Raw genomic sequence first — 13,775 nt, forward strand, 5'->3', positions numbered from 1 at the left:
TGTCTGTCTGTGTGTAATGATAAAACTTCAGTTGCCTTGCGTCTAATTACCCCTTTCTCTTTCTAGGATGATAAAATTATCCATTTCAGTTATTCATTGAATTCAGGCCTTAGAGAGGAGTTTAGAGCACCCCACTAACAAGGAGATTTCATAGATTATTATTAATATTTTGAATCTGAGCCAGATGTTCTTTAAGAATGAACACCAAGAGCTGCAGCCTAAGAACTGGGATTTCCGGAAGTGTCTTCCTGCAAAGACACTGCTCCGGAAGCATCAGATCCAGCTCTCTGTAGGTCTGCAGCCAAGCAGGCACTGCTCAAACATTGTGCCACATGTAGCTCACTTGCTCACTTCCCACAAAACTGCCATGCTTCTTTATATATGTATAAAAAAACTCTGTGTGTGTGTGTGTGTGTGTGTGTGTGTGTGCGTGTATGTGTGTGTGTGTCTAAGAAGCAGATGTGCCCAGCCTAGGAGGGTCAAAGCTTATCTTCTGTTTCTACATTTTCATTAACTCAAGCCTGTCCTTGATCATAAGCCCTGAGAAAACAGAACTCTGAAAGCCCAAACTAAACTGACACCTGCCAATAAGACAGGTTTTCCCTCCTGCCTTGCTTCGCTATGGAATAAAGTCATTTTAAAAGCAGGGTAGTGAGCACTCTCACCTGATCAGAGTCGGTGCATACACACACACACATACACACATGCATATATAGAAGCCTTTAAAAGTGATTAACTTTTCCCTTAAAATTACTTATTAAAAATATTACATTTTAAGTCAGTGCTCCCAAAGTTTAAAACTATTGGTCCAGGGTTTGCCAAAGAAGCAGCTCAAGGTTTGCCTGGAAAATTCCCTTCCACTGAAAATTTGTAGGAGCAGGTCGAAGGTTGAGGTATCAGCAACAGAGCTCTTCGAGACCAACTCTGATCTTCTTAGAGCCAGGTGACTCACCTGAGGTCCCATAAACTGTGGTGAAAGGCAGGTGAGAGTGCTCACCACCTGCTTTTAAAAAGACTTTATTCCATAGCGAAGCAAAGCAGGAGGGAAAACTGCCTTATTGGCAGGTGTCCGTTTAATTTGGGCTTTCAGAGTTCTGTTTTCCCAGGGCTTATGATCAAGGACAGGCTTGTGTTAATGAAAATGTAGAAACAGAAGATAAGCTTTGACCCTCCTAGGCTGGGCACATCTGCTTCTTAGAGACAGGGGTATGGGGAAAGGGAAGAAAAAACAGAGTATTGACTTTGTAGCCTAGATTCCCTTTTGTAATGGAAGAATCCATATAAGCAGGTTTCTAACTGCATTATATTGTAAAATCAGCTGGGTCTCACTCAAAGTACAAAAGGTTGGCCTTTCCAGCGAAATCTTTTTTTTTTATAAAGATTTATTTATTTAAATACATATGAGTACACTGTAGTTGTCTTCAGACACACCAGTAAAGGGCATCAGATTCCATTACAGATGGTTGTGAGCCATCATGTAGTTGCTGGGATTTGAACTCATGACGTCTGGAAGAACAGTCAGTGCTCTTAACCACTGAGCCATCTCTCCAGCCCCCAAGGAAATCTTAATACACCCAACGAGTGAGGAATAGGGCTGCAGGCACTCCCTATCTGGAATGTGATTTAGCAACTCATTGCATACAGTCTGTGAAACATACACCACTCCTTTGTTTTCGAAACAATTGGCAGGATTTTTTAAACTTTCATTTTTAAATGATTATAGTTTCCCCTCCATCACTTCCTTCCCATCTCTCCTCCCTTCCAGATTTACTCTTTGTCTCCCAAAACAAACAAACAAACAAACAAACAAACAAAACCCAGGCTTCTAGTGTAACAACCAAACATGACAACATAAAACATAATAGGAAAAAAATCAAAAACTATAATATTGAAGGTGGACATGCCAAACAAACAGGAAGAAAAGAGTCTCAAGAATAGGCACAGGAATCCAAGAGACCTACTCTTTATCACATTCAAGAGTCCTATAAAAAATACTAAGCTTATGCATGTTCTTGGTAATTCAGTAGGACCTAGGCCTCTCCACATATGGAGCAGATGTGCAGCTTGGTCTTCATGTGAGTACCTCAGCAACTGGAGTGGGGGTGTCCTTGAATCCTTTACCTGCCTGTGGATCTTATTCCTCTAGCTGGGCTGCCTTGTCTGGCATCGGTGGGAGAGGATGTGCCTAGTGCTACAGTGACTTAATGTACCATGCTGGGTTGGTACCCAGGCAGGGGCTTCCCCATTTCTCAGAAGAGAAGGGGAGGGAGTGGCTGTATGTGGGAGGGACTGGAAGGGGGGTATGATGGGGTTGCAAAGTGAAAAAATAAGTATTTGGAAAAAAGACTAAGATAACAGCTGTAATATAAACACCTATAGACCCGTGCAGGCCCTATGTTTGCTGCTGTGAGCTCATAGGCTGTTTGCTTAGTTGATTCAGAGGGTCTTGGTCTGCTGGTATGTTTATCTACTCCGACTTTTGGGATCTCCACAGGATTCCTTGAGTTGTCAGGAGATGGAACTAATGGAGAGCTTTCGTTTATACTTTCCACCCAGTGTCTCTGCATCTGTTCCCATCTACTGAAGAAAGAAGCCTGTCTGATAATGACTAGGTAAGGCACTAGTCTGCAAATATAGCAGAATATCCTTAGAATCATTGTATATATATGTATACATATATGTGTGTATATATGTGTATATTACCAGTAGTTTTTGACTTGGCTCTCTAATCTCTGGTTCTTGGTTTCCCTAGCAGTGTCAGATATAGGTTCCTTCTCATGGAGTGGACCTTAGGTTAAATCAGACATTGGTTGGATACTCCCACATGTTCTGTTCCCCCATCACCATAGCTTATTTTTCAGGTAAGGCAGACTGTAGGGTGAAGGTTTTGTGGTTATCTTGGTATCCATTCACTCCACTTCTCTGGTTAATGAGTTGAGCATGCCTTCTCCTTGTCATAGGGACCCACCATCAGTTTGTAGAGAGCAATCCATGTCTTAGCAACAGCCTGGGTTGTTTCGTGATTTCCCTGGGACCCTCTTGGCCAACAACTTAATTATTTTCAAACCAGTCTTGCCACAAGAAGCCCCCTTCCCCTGCAACAGGGGGTGGCAAGTTGGGGCTCTGTATCACCCTAGTACTAGAAATCTTCAGGATTACCTTCATTTATTCAAGGCAGTTTTCTCTGCACAAGGTGTCCTCATCACTCTCAAATTCCCCTAATTCCATCCATTTCTGCCTTCACTCCCTCCCTTCACTTCATCTCTCCCTGCATCTGCTCCCCACTCTCCTCTCCCATTCCCACCTGCTTTCAGTCTGCCCTTAAAATATTTTGTTGTCCCCTCCCAGGGAGATCCAGTCATTCGCCACCCCTGACGCTTCCTCTTTAACCAATCTCTCTGGGTTTACAGATTGTAGCTTGGCTATCCTTTACTTAACGGTTTTATCCACTTACAATTGAACACATAGCATGTTAACCTTTTGGGGTCTGGGTTATCTCATTCAGGCGATTGTTTACACAGTGCCATTCATTTGTCTACAAAGTTTATGGTGTCATTATTTTTAACAGCAGATTAATATTCCATTGTGTAAATGAAGCACATCTTCTCTACCCCATCTTACATTGAAGGACATCTAGGTTGTTTCCAGTTTCTAGTTGCTATAAATTAAACTTCAGTGAACATGGCTGAGCAAGTGTCTTTGTGGTAGGATAGAGTGCCCATTGGGTATATGCCCAAGAGTGGTATAGCTGCATCTTGAAGTAGATTGATTACCAACGTTCCGAGGGACTGCCATATTGGTATTGATTTCAAAGGGGCTGTGCAAATTTACACTCCCATCAGCAATGGAGGAGTATTTCTTTGCTCTACACCCTTGCCACCATGAGCTCTCACTTGTGGTTTTGATCTTAGCCATTTTGATACATGTAAGATGGAGTCTGAAAGTAGCTTTGATTTGCTTTTTCCTGATAGCTAAGGATGTCTAACATTTCTTTAAGTATTTCTCAGCCATTTGAATGTCCTCTATTGAGAATTTCTGTTTATGTCTGTACCCAATTTTAATTAGATTATTTGAGAGTTTTTAATAGCTAGTTTTTGAATTCTTTATATATTTTGAATATCTGTCTTTTATCAGATAGGGCATGATTGAAAATTTTTCCCTATTCTGTGGGGTGTTGCTTTGATTGACAGAAAGTGTCTTTTGATCTCAGTTTCATGAAGGTCCAATTATAAATTGTTACTCTAAGTGCCGGTGCTATTGGTGTTCTGTTCAGAAAGTCATCTCCTGTGCCAGTGCATTCAAGGTTCCTTCCCACTGTCTCTTCTATCAAGTTCAGTGCGGTTTTATGTTGAGGTCTTTGATCCATTTGGATTGGAATTTTGCGCAGAGTGATAAGTATAGATCTATTTTTATTCTTCTACACGCAGACATTCAGTTTGACTGACTGGCACCATTTGTTGAAGTGCTGTCTTTATCCCATTATATAATTTTGGATTCTTTACCAAAAATCAGGTGTTCTTTTGTGTGTGGATTTATGTCCGGGCCTTGAATGCAATTCCATTGATCAACATGTTTGTTTTAAGCCAACCCCATGCAGTTTTTATTCCTATGACTCTGTAGTATAACTTGAAATTCAGAATAGTGGGACCTCAACAGTTTTTTTTTTTTTTTTTTTTTTTTTTATTGCTCAGGATTGTTTTAGCTATCCTGGGTTTTTGTTCTTCTTTATGAGATTGAGAAGTCTCCTATCGAGGTCTGTAAAGAATTGTGTTGGAATTTGATGAGGGATCGCACTGAATCTGTAGATTAGTTTTAGTGTGGTAACAATACTTACTACGTGAATCCTACTAACCCATGAGCAGGGAAGATCTTTCTGTCTTCTGATATCTTCAATTTCTTTCTTTAAATACTTGTTTCTTTTCTTTTTTTTTTAATCATACAAATCTTTTCACTTCCTTGGTTAGAGTTAACCCAATACATGTTATTTGAGGCTATTGAGAAAGGTGTTCATTTATTATTTGTATATATGAGGGCTATTGTTTTATTTTCAAATTAATCTTGTATCTAACTATTTTGCTGGAAGTACTTATTAGCTATATAAGTTCCCTGGTGGAATTTTAGGGTCACTCATGCATAGGGTTACATATGATATCATATGTAAATTATGATACTTAGACTTTTTCCTTTCTGATTTGTATCTTGTTAATTTCCTTCAGTTGTCTTACTGCATTAGCTGAACCTTCAAGTACTATATTGAAAGCTATGGACAACCTTGTCTTGTTCCTGATCTTAGTGGAATTGCTGAGCTTTCTCCACTTAACTTGGTATTATTTATAAATTGCCTTTATTCTGTCTATCTCTACCCCTTGCATCCCTAATCTCTCTGGGATGTTTATCATGAAAGGGTGTTAGATTATTTTTCAAAGGCCTTTTTTTTGCATCTAATGAGATAATCATGTAGATTTTTTTCTTTCAAATTGTTTATCTGGTGGCTCATATTTATTAATTTTCATGTATTAAATCATCTCACTTCTGGGATAAAGCCTGCTTGAGCATAGTGAATGATTTGGATGGATTTTTAAATTTGTTCACAAGTATCTTACTGAGTATTTTTGTATCCATGCTCTTTGGAAAATAGTTTATTTCCTAACTTTGGGCATTCTGAGTATTTATTTTTATTGGCTTCTAGAAAGTATTTAATTCCTTTCTTTGTTTCTGTCTTGACACAGTTTTTGTTCAGTTTCCATGAGTTTGTAAACTTTCTGCTGTTGTTTCCCAGTTGTTGATACCTTGCTTTAATTCTCGGTGGTCTGTAAAATGTAGGGAGTTATTTCAATTTTCGTGTATCAGTTGATACTTCCTTTGTATCTGAGTATGTGTTCAATTTTGGAGAAAGTACAATGAGGGGCAGAGAAAAAGATATAGTCCTTTGTGTTTGAATAGAATGTTCTGTAAATATTTGGTAGGTCTATTTGCTTTATAATATCTGTTCACTCTGGCGTTTCTCTGTCAGTTTTGTCCCTATGATCTGTCCAGTGGTGAAAGTGGAGTATTGAAGTCTTCCACTATCAGTGTGTGAGGATCAATATGTGATAAAGTGTAGTGCTTAAAAAACTGGGTACCCATATGACTGGGGAGTAGATTTGAAGGTTGAAATGTCATTGTTTGATGACACTTTGATTTTTCTTCATGAGTATATAGTACCCTTTCTTGTCTCTTGAATTAGTGTTTGTTTGAAGTCTAATTTGTTAGATATTAAAATGGCAACATCAGCTGACTTCTTAGGTCCATTTTCTTAGAGTCTTTCTTTTCAATCCTTTACTGTAAAGTAATGTGTATTCTTGATGTATTTGTTGGATTCAGCAGAAGGATGGGCCTTGTTTTCTCATTACGTTTGTTAATCTCTGCCTTTTTAGTGGTGAATTGAAAGTATTGATATTGAAAGATATCAGTGAACAATGTTGTTCATTTCTGCTATTTTCTTCTTGTTGTTGTTCTAGTTGTTGTTGTTGGTGGTGGTGGTGGTAGTGTGTGTGTGTGTGTGTGTGTATGTGTGTGTGTGTGTGTGTGTGTCTGTGTCTGTGTGTGCACACACGTGCATGTTTGCTTGGGCCCACATGCCTCTCTTTTGATTTTGCTGTTATGAGATTTTATTTATTTATTTATTTATTTATTTATTTATTTATTCTGTTTTTAATGTGTGTAGTTAATCTTTTTTGGTTGAATTTTTTATTCTAAAACCTTCTGTAGGAATAAATCTGTGGATAGAAATTGTTTATATTCAACTTTATTATGAATTATTTTATTTTCTCTATCTATAGTGATTGAAAGTTTTGCTGTGTAATAATAGACTTGACCAGCATCTATGGTCTCTTAGAATCTGTAGCACATTTATTTAGGTCTTTCTGGCTTTTAGAGTCTCCATGGAAATGGTGGATATAATCCTAATAGGTCTGCCTTTTGCACATGATATAGTCTTTTTTTCCTTACAAGTTTTAATATTATTGGTTTGTTTTGTATATTTTGTGTTTTGATTATCATGTGGTGAGGGGACTTTCTTTTTCTGGTGTTCTTTATACTTATTTTTTCTTGCTTTTTCAAGATAGGGTCTTTCTCTGTGTAAGCCTTGGCTGCTCTAGAATTCACTCTGGAGGTCAGGCTGGCCTCAAACTCACAGATACTAACCTGCTTCTGCCTCTAACGTACTGCGATTAAAGGAAGAGACTGACATAGCCCTACTCTTGTGTGATTTTTGTACCTTTATAGTCATCTCTTTTATGTTAGAAAAACTTTCTACTATGATTTTGCTGAATATTTTCTGAGTCTTTGAGCTGGGATTCTTCTTCTTCTATTCCTATTACTCTTAGATATGGTCTTTTACAGTCTTCCAAATTTCCTGGATATTTTGTGTAGGGAGTTTTTTAGAATTAATATTTTATTTGATCAGTGTATTCATTTCTTCTATCATGTCTTCAACACCTGGGTTTCTCTTTTCCATCTCTAGTATTCTGTTCCTTCTTAGGTCCATTTGCTTAGAATATTTTTTTTTTTTCTATAGCTCCTGATAGCATTTCTAAAGTCTTTATTTCCAGAATTTTAATTTTTGTTTTCTTTATTGCTTCTATTTTTATTTTCAGGTCCTGAACTGCTTTATTAATTTCCTTCAACTTTTTTTTCTTGGCTTTCTTTAAGGGATTTGTTTGCTCACATTGTGTTTTTTTGGATTTCTTTAAGGGATTTATTAATTTTTTTTTTAGGGACCTACCTCTATCATCTTTACACAATTGTTTTAAGGTCTTTTCCTTGAGCTTCAGTTATGTTGAAATACTCAGAGTTTGACGTAGTAGGATAGGTGGAGTGTAGTAGAGACATATTCCCTGGCTGTGGTTGATTGTACGCTTATGCTGGTGTGTGTATGTATCTGGGTTTGGGATAATTGTAGTCTAGGTGCAGATTTCGGAATTTGTCTTTGTTGGGTATGCAGCTTGCTCCTTGCTTCCTGTTTCCTCTCTGGATTTTTGGAGGATGTGATGGCTGAGTGTTGCCTGGTTTTCTGGCCTGATCAGCTGTATGCTAGTAGAGAACATGTAGTGGTGGAGGAGAATGGCTGAGTTGTTGGAAGTTTGGCGAAGTGAAGAAGCTCTTTGTGATCACTTGGAAATGGGGTCAGAGAGATAAAAGGAGACCATCAGAGTTCCTTCTACAGATCTGGGGATGAAACTGGAGGATTGTATCTCAAGAGCAGAAGGAGGGCTGTGGATGTGCCTTTAGCCTATGTGCTGCCCTAGAAGGAGTGGCCATTGGTTAGCAGGTGGGTCCCTGCTGGATTGCATATCTGGAACCAAACATCTGATTGGGAAGGAAGGCTAGACAGGATTTCTTTAAGGGATTTATTAGTTTCCTCTTTAAGGACCTACCTCTATCATCAGGAAAGGCCTGGGGACCCACAGGAAGTGGGAGCTGGGGGCACAGAAGACTGCAAAAGGGGTTCTGTTGCAGAGGAGTAGAGTGAAGGAAATGAACTGAGGGTAACAGAGAGAAGAGAAAGGCCTGGGGAGGCTGCCTGGTTTTCTGGCAGGCATGGCCCTTGTGTTACCGATGTCTGCTGGAGTTGGGGGCTGTGATACAACAATTAGTAGTGTGAGGGAGGCTATGAGGGGATAGTTGGTAAGATCCACAGAGATGAGGGCTGATGGGCGAGTTTTATCAGTTAATGTTCCCTGTTTCCCTGTTCTACTTGGCTGGTGTGTTCCTAGTGACTGCCTGCTGGTGTTAGAAGCTGGGATCCTGGGACAAATTGGAGAAAGGAAGTTTGAGGGCAGCAGATCTTTGTGCTCCATTGGGTATAGGGTCAGAGAGGAAAGGGAGATGAGGCTGGACCTCTGGAGCAGCAGGACAGGTGTGGGGTTGGGGGTTGGGATATAACAGCTGAGATCTAACTGGATCTATTGGAAATGATCAGCCTTCTTGTTGCGCTTGGGTTAGCAGGAGTGCCTGGTGGGGTCAAGTCTGTGACAGAGCAATCCACTGGGAGAAGAAGATTAGAAGGGAAGATCTACGGGACCCACAGGAGGTGGACACAGGGACAGGGAGGCTACCTCAAGTGTTCTGCTGTAGAACTGGGTTTGAGACTGGGGGATTGGAACAGAGGACACAGAGTAGAGAAAGGTTATTGATTTTTTTGAAAATACAAATTATGAGATGGACATTCTGGCTCATACTTGCAACCTTAGCACTTGGAATGCAGAGGTGGGAAAATTGCTGCAAGTTTGAGGCCATCTTTGACTACTAGCAGGTCATTGTCAAGCCAGGTTACTCTGAGTTTTAGACAAAGGCCAAAAGAGCTTGCTTGGGGAAATGGCTCATTTGCTAAAATGGAGGACATGTGCTTGCAAATTAAGAAGCTACTGCACATAGTAGCATGCATTTATAATCCCAGTGCTGGGCGGGTTGGAGACAGATTCCTGCGGCTTTTTGTTCAACTACCCTAACCTAAGCAGTCAGTCCGGATAATTGGTCCTGTCTCAAAAAAAAAAAAAAAAAAAAAAAACAAGGTGGATGACAACTGAGGAGAAAAGACACTAAAGATTGTCCTTTCTTTGCCCTTGATGGCATTTGGCTTCTTGGCTCAGATCTGTGCACATTTATGTATCTGGAGACACAAACGAAAGCTGCTCCCTCCACAATAAAAAGCCCATCAAAAAAATCAGATTCTGTGGCTTTCCAAGGACTACTCCAAGCTTCATGTCCTCTGTATCCCACTAAGAGCAGATCTGAGGCTGGTAGCCAGAGACAATGCTCAGATGTGCATCTGTGGGGGGCTGGAGAGGAGCATCACATCCTCGACATGTCAGACAGTGGCCCTTGTCTTGAGTTATCATCTCTGTTTCTTTCTGGAGCACTTGGTGGACCATTTCTATTTTGTCAAACTTTTTATTTCCATTTCTCTTTCTTCTTAGTACAACAAAGGAGCTGACATCCTGACACAAGGAATAGCTATATTGTGTGCTGCCTTCAGCTGGTTGGAGATGCAGTCTTAACAGCATGGTACAAGGTAGCTCCGATTGATGGACTGGACTTGAAGAGCCTCTAATGCCTAAGACAGTGCGAACAGAGCCATGGGTATCTAATGGACACCAGCCAGTGGCCCTTCCATCTGTTTTGTTCATTACCACATCTAAGCATTGCTCCCATGCCATGAAGAAACCACAGCCCAGCCCTGAAGTCTATGTTGTTCTTGCCTTTCTTCTCTCGAAGACTGACTTGGCTTCTGGTACTTCTAGTTCAGCCCAGATGGATTTTGGAAGAGTGATGCTCACAGCATCTCCTGCTGATTTTCTCTGTAGTACATCATTGTATTCTGTCATCATACACTGATGCACTTGGAGGCTGATGCCTATCATTCCTGGACCAAACTTGGGGCTTCATTTGGTAAGTCAACTGTCCCTGACCTATAGTTGAAGTCCTGGATGTGAACAATTATTTTTTCCTTTTTTAAAAAATTCATTAATCGTTTTTTACAGTCCAGTCTTTATACTTCTCCTGGTCTGTCCCCCTTCCACACTCCCCATCCCATACCTCCTCAGTCCCCTGTCTCCAAGAGGATGTCCCCACCACTTTACCCCCACTCCACCTGAGTTCTCCACTCCCTGGGGCCTCAGGTCTTTTAAGGATTAGGTGCATCTTCTCTCACTGAGGCCCGACCAGGTAGTCCTCTGCTGTATATGTGTCTGGGCTTCATATCAGCTGGTGTATGCTGCCTGGTTTGTGCCTCAGTGTCTGAGAGATCTCAGGGGTCCAGGTTGTTGAGACTGCTGGTCTTCTCATGGGACCATCATCCTCCTCAGCTTCTTCCAGCATTTTCCCAATTCAGCCACAGGGGTACCTGCTTTCTGTCCATTGGTCGGGTGCTAGTATCTGTATCTGAATCTTTCAGCTGCTTGTTCAGCCTCTCAGAGGGCAGCCATGCTAGGCTCCTGTCTGCAAGCACACCACAGCATCAGTAACAGTATCAGGGCCCCAAGCCTCCCCTTGAGCTGGTTCCCAGTTTGAGCCAGCAACTGGACCTCCTTTCTCTCATTCTCTTCTCCATTTTTGTCCCTACAGTTCCTTCAGACAGGAACAATTCTGGGTCAGAGCTTTTGACTGTGGGATGGCAACCCCATTCTCCACTTGATGTCCTGTCCCTCCCACTGAAGGTGGGTTCTACAAGTTCCCTCTCCCTATTATAGCTCACTTCATCCAAGGTTCCCTCCTTTGAGTCCTGAGAGTCTCTCACTTCCCGGGTCTCCGTACATTCTAGAGAGTTGCCCCATCTCCTACCTCCTGAGGTTTCCCATTTATTTTCTTTCTGATGGCCCTTGGGGCTTTAGTTCTGTTCCCCCTAATAACTGATCATGTTTTCCCCTTCCGCTCTGTGCCACCTCTCCCACCCAGGCCCCTTTCCTCTTGCCCACCATCCCTGCTTTCTTCTCCCTATCAATGGGATTGAGGCATCCTCACTTGGGCCCTTTGGTATTTCAGAGTACCCAAAACTGAGTGGCTTGAAACAACCTCCAGTACTTTCTCTACAATTCCTGAAGGTCAGGAATGCAAATGTGACTTGTCTCTGGATAAGCTTTGACTTTAGATTTCGGGCAAAGTGCTATTTGATAGAACTAGCCAGTTCGTTAGGTTTCTGAGATATTAAGTGTCATGACTTGAAGGATGCCAAGACAGCTCTGTTCTGGGACAAGTTTGTCATGGACCATAGCTGCCAGTTATTCCAAGGAGGACCTCTCTCCATAGGGTGCCTGTGCCTTAATGCCAGGATGGCCCAATGTTAAGCAAGCAACCTGGAACAAGCGCCAAGTGCCTCAGAGTGCTAGGCCTGTTTTCTGCTGCATTTTGCTGCCTCCTGCTTCCTGGAAACCAATCAGTCATATACTTGGCCCACATTCAAGAAGATAGAGTACAATTATGCTCTACTCTGTAAATTTTAAAAGAAAGAATGCAAAAATAGTTCCAGATCTATTTTAACCTTTCCACCAAAAAAGAGTCTTAACTTCCCAGTTGACTACAGAGGCATAGAGTCACTATTAAGATTAGCCTGGCCAGCATACACCCTGAGAGTTTCCAAGTCCTATGGACCAACAGCTAAGTTAAGGGTTGAGCCATTGAATTTCAACATAGTTTGCGATGCAGTGATAGACATATCTGAGATGGCATCTGTGGAGAGATGTCTCTCCAAGGGACAGTTGGGATGTCACCCCATACAAAGCAAGGCCAACCAAAATGCCTGTCTCCCAGGGAGATGATGAATAGTTGTACTAGGGAGAAAACGGTGATAGTTAAAAGATCTTTAAGGTCTGGGCTCTTACTAGATTGTAAATACCAAAATCCCAGAGGCAGCATGTTAGTCCACTTTGATATGGTACTGGAATATATGAGTTAAGCTATATTTAGATTTGTTTGTTTACTTAGATCACCATATGAGTAGCTCAGTGTTCACAAAGAATGGCACAGACAATGGCTTTTTTTTTTTTTTTTTTTTTTTTTTTTTTTTTTTTTTTTTGTGGTGACTTGTCAATGTTGGAAAGAGTAAATGTATCACAGAACAAAAGGTTAGAGAGCTATTTAGAAGTTGGATTTCCACTAGTAATCACTTTTGTTTGTGAGACTTCAGGGTCTCATGAGTGCTGCTGTTACTGTTTTATGGGGAAGTTACCCGGTAAACTGTGGATCATCCATTAGTTCCCACCTACTGATGGTGTGGCTTCCACATCAGACATCAAACTTTAGACACGCATCCCTTTGAGGGGAGGGAGCTGTATTCTCAAGTTGACATTGAATATTCCTGCAGGGCAAGGAAGAGTGTCTAAGCTCAGAGTGTTCATCTCTGACGTCATTCCACCATTGGTTTCTCTTCAGAGATGCCAGCGGAGAGCTTGCAAGTTCCACAGACCAGTCTGGAATACTCACTGGTATCTATCTAGAGGGCCTTGATATGATCTTTAGGAATGTGAAGCATCTAGACAAAGCATACACAGACATGTACAATTTGAAGTTTCCAGATATTACAGTCTAATAAAATATTGGAGGAAGGTCAGTCTGGAGCACAAGTCTTAAAATCCAACCTTACCATGCAGGGTGGTCATTGCTCAAAGCTTTATATGCAGGGTGGCCACCATCCAAAGATTTAGATACAGAGGATCATACATTAGTTTCCAGGAGAGTCTGGTTGGTGTGTGCTATTCTGACATCATTAGTCATACGGTTCTTTTGTGGTCATGGAGTCTTGGCTTGGACAATGAATTCTAGAGTCAGTTTAGTCCTGTGCTGTGATATAAAGGAGGCATGTTGGTGATTTAGTCAGTGAACTGGCCTTACACTCTAATGAAACAATGAAAACTGTCATGAGTGTGGAGCTGAAAACAAATCAGAAGGAAAAGTCAGAATTCTGAAAAGTAGTTTCCATGGGCTATTGGCAACACGAGGCTTAAAGCAAAAGGCCTCTCTCGCCTTTTCCTCAGAATATTTGTTTTAACTTTCCTACAGTTTCTTGTTGAAGTGCAGACACCTTTCATATAAATGGGAAATTTTCTGTACTAAGCATAAAATTTAAGAAGTTTAGTGAAGTTTATGGTTATTTGGTTATTTGTCAATTTGTACGAAGTAGCCATGCGTTTTTCCCCGATCAGAGACTAGTAAGAAAACACATCGACTCTTTAATTATGTTCAGCTGTCGAAGTGGTGCTTCTAATAATGAGTCAAAAAATACAAGAAGTTTATCTTAA

Source organism: Micromys minutus (genome assembly GCF_963924665.1).
Source record: "Micromys minutus genome assembly, chromosome: 3".
Taxonomy (NCBI): Eukaryota; Metazoa; Chordata; class Mammalia; order Rodentia; family Muridae; genus Micromys; species Micromys minutus.